This window comes from Apium graveolens, chromosome 2 (assembly GCF_009905375.1).
Source record: "Apium graveolens cultivar Ventura chromosome 2, ASM990537v1, whole genome shotgun sequence".
In the NCBI taxonomy this organism is placed as follows: domain Eukaryota; kingdom Viridiplantae; phylum Streptophyta; class Magnoliopsida; order Apiales; family Apiaceae; genus Apium; species Apium graveolens.
In genome coordinates, this window is record NC_133648.1 from 292472899 (window position 1) to 292476818 (window position 3920).

The window sequence follows — 3920 nt, forward strand, 5'->3', positions numbered from 1 at the left end:
GCTTTAGTAGTGATAGGAGATCAAGCAGAAGTTCCTAAGGCTTTGATGGACTATTCTCAGCCTAAGATCAATGATATTTAGTCGAGCATCATCAGACCCGCCATCTCGTCTAACACTTTTGAGATCAAGTCGAGCACGATTCAGATGATACAGAACCCAATTCAGTTTGGGGGTTCTCCTATAGAAGACCCCAACATGTACATTAGGGATTTTATCGAGATCTGCGATACTTTCAAGTTCAATGGGGTGACTGAAGATGCTATCAAGCTGAGGCTTTTCTCATTCTCGCTGAGGGATAAAGCAAAGTGTTGGTTATATTCGCTACCACCAGGGTCTATCACCAAATGGGAGGATCTTGATCAAAAGTTTCTCACTAAATTATTTCCTACGGTGAAGACTGCTGCAATTAGGAATGCTCTTACTCAGTTTGCACAGCACAAACTGGAGAATCTCTGTGTGAGGCTTGGGATCGATATAAGGAGATGCTAAGGAAGTGCCCACACCATGGCATACCTGATTGGATGATTATAAACTGTTTTTACAATGGTTTGGGCGCACAGTCTAGGCCTATACTTGATGCAGCATCTTGTGGAGCCTTATGGGCCAAAAGCTATAATGAAGCTTATGAGTTGATTGAGCTTATGGAAGGTAATGAATACCAGATTCCTATGTAAAGAATGTTGCAAGGTAAGGTAGCATGACTTCTGGAAGTAGATACAGCTACTGCTATAGCTGCTCAACTTCAAGCTTTGACGATGAAAGTGGACTCTTTGGATAATTATGGAGTTAATCAAATCACTAGTATTTGTGAACTTTGTGCGGGGGCACATAAAACTGAGCAGTGTGCTATTTCTAGCGAATCAACTCAACTTGTGAGCAACTTTTAGAGATCACAACAGCAAGCTCCAGCCACTTATCATCCCAATAACCTCAAACATCCTAACTTTAGCTGGAGCAATAACCAGAAATGCAACAACCTTATCAGCCATACACAGAAAAGCAGTATAACCCTCCTGGTTTTCAACAACCGTAATATGCCCCGAGGCAACAACTTCAACTTCAGCAGTTACCGCAAGCTATTGAAAAATCTGAATTGGAGGAATTGAGGCTCATGTGCAAGAGCCAAGCTATTTCTATCAAGTCCTTGGAGAATCAGATTGGGCAGATTGCTAATGCATTACTGAATCGTCAACCTGGCACGCTTCCAAGCGATACTGAAGTGCCAGACAAGAAGGAAGCTAAGGAACATGTTAAGGCAATTACATTGAGCTCTGGTAAGGTTGCAAATCCTAAAAAAGCTAAGACTCTGAAATCTGAAGTTGAGGCTGAAGAAGAAAAAGTGCAGAAGGAAGCAGAAGTGGAACCAATGAAGACTACTGTTGAGCACACCCCTCCTGAGGGTAATACAGGGGGAAAACAGATCTATCCTCCACCCCCTTTTCCTAAAAGGCTACAAAAGAAAAAGCCGGATAAGCAGTTTGAGAAGTTTTTGGAGGTGTTCAAGAAACTTCACATTAACATACCTTTCGCTGAAGCTCTTGAACAAATGCCTAGATATGCGAAGTTTATGAAAGGTATTCTCTCTCGGAAGGTGAAGCTTGATGACTTAAAGACTGTTGCTCTCACGGAGGAATGCAGTGTTGTGTTGCAACAAAAGTTGCCTCTGAAGCTTAAAGATCCTGGAAGCTTCCCTATTCCATGCACCATTGGAAAGGTGTCATTTGACATATGCTTATGTAACTTGGGAGCTAGCATCAATCTGATGCCTTTGTCAATCTTCAAGAAGTTGGACTTACCAGATCCAAAGCCTACTTATATGACTTTGCAATTGGCCTATCGTTCTATTACTTATCCACGAGGCATTGTTGAGGATGTTTTGGTCAAGGTGGATAAACTCATCTTTCCTGCTGATTTTGTAATTCTTGATTTCAAGGAGGATAAGAAGATTCCCATAAACTTGGGAAGACCTTTCTTGGCGACTGGATGAACCTTGATTGATGTGCAGAAAGGTGAGCTCACCATGTGAGTGTTGGATCAGGATGTCACTTTTAATATGTTCAATGCGATTAAATTCCCTATGGAAAATGAGGAGTGCTTAAAGGTGGAGTTGGTTGATTCTGTGGTTACTTCAGATGTTGATCAATTGCTAAGGTCTGATGCCTTAGAAAAGCCCTTGTTGGGGAATTTTCATAGTGAAGATGATGAAGGGGACGGGTAGTTACAATTTCTGAATGCTTCTCCCTGGAAGAGGAAGATTGATGTGCCTTTTGAATCTCTTGGAATGGAGGAGCTGAACAAAGCTCCTAAACGCCTCAAGCCATCTATTGAGGAAGCTCATACTTTTGAGCTTAAGCCTTTACCTGAATATTTGAGGTATGCATTTTTAGGTGATGCATCTACTTTGCCTGTTATTATTGCATCTGACCTTTCAGGTAGCGATGAGGAAAAACTCTTGAGACTTCTGAGAAAATTCAAATCAGCAATTGGATGGACAATAGTAGATATCAAGGGAATTAGCCCTTCTTATTGTATGCATAAAGGAGGTATCATAGTCATTGCTAATGAGAAGAATGAGCTCATTTCTACTCAAACAGTCACGGGGTGGAGTGTTTGCATGGATTACAGGAAGCAGAATAAGGCCACGAGAAAAGATCACTTCCCTCTGCTGTTTATTGATCAGATGCTTGACAGATTGGTTGGGCATGAGTACTACTATCTTCTGGATGGCTATTCGGGCTATAATCAAATTTGCATCACTCGAGAAGATCAGAAGAAGACTACTTTCACTTATCCATTTGGTACTTTCGCCTTTCGAAGGGTTTCTTTTGGGTTATGTGGAGCACCGGCATATTTCAGAGATGCATGATGGTTATCTTCTCTGATATGATTGGTCAAAATGTGGAGGTGTTCATGGATGATTTTTCTGTGTTTGGAGATTCATTTGATGAGTGCTTGCAGAATCTAGGCGACGTTCTCAAGAGGTGTGTTGAGACCTATCTGGTTTTCAATTGGGAAAAATGTCACTTTATGGTGCGACAAGGCATTATTCTTGGGCACAAGGTCTTTAGTAAGAGTCTTGAGGTGGAAAAAGCCAAAGTGGGGGTCATCAAAAATCTTCCCCCACCAATTTTTGTTAAGGGAGTTCGCAGTTTTCTTGGTCATGCGGGCTTCTACAGGCGGTTCATCAAGGACTTCTAAAAAATTTCTAAACCTTTGTGCAATCTTCTAGAGAAGGATGTCCCGTTTAAGTTTGATGACGAGTGCTTGGCTGCTTTTGAGTTCTTAAAGAAGAGTTTAGTCACAGCACCTATCATAACTACACCTGATTGGAGTGAACCATTTGAAATGATGTGTGATGCAAGTGACTATACAGTTGGAGCAGTTCTTGGACAGAGAAAGAACAATATATTTCATGTGGTCTGTTATGCTAGTAAGACCCTAAATGGAGCTCAACTGAATTATACTACTATGGAGAAAGAACTTTTGGCTATTGTCTACGGTTTTGAGAAATTTTGCTCTTATCTGCTTGGGACGAAGGTGACAGTTTTCACTGATCATGCTACAATTTGATATCTCGTCTTAAAGTAGGACTCGAAGCCTAGGTTAATTAGATGGGTTCTTTTGCTTCAGGAATGTGAGTTAGAGATCAAGGACTGAAAAGGTACTGAGAATCAAGTCACTGATCATCTATCTCATTTAGAGGATCCAAGTGCAACTTCACTAGATAAGACATTAATAAATGAGTCTTTTCCCGATGAGCGGCTGTTTGGAGTGCAAGAGGAAGAACCGTGGTTTGCAGACATTGTGAACTACCGTGTGAGTAATATCATTCCTCCCGACTTGACGTACGCTCAAAGGAAGAAGTTTCTGCATGAAGTGAAGTGGTATATATGGGATAGCCGTTTCTTTTTCGACAAGGA

At 41.3% G+C, this 3920-nt stretch overlaps 1 non-coding gene across 1 annotated transcript; it reads right to left on the reverse strand.

The window, feature by feature from the left end:
* Positions 1–402: 402 nt before the first annotated feature.
* On the reverse strand, positions 403–511 carry LOC141709178 (small nucleolar RNA R71). Its single transcript, XR_012569768.1, has one exon. It is a non-coding gene; the product is annotated as a small nucleolar RNA R71 (small nucleolar RNA).
* Between the last annotated feature and the right edge of the window lie 3409 nt (positions 512–3920).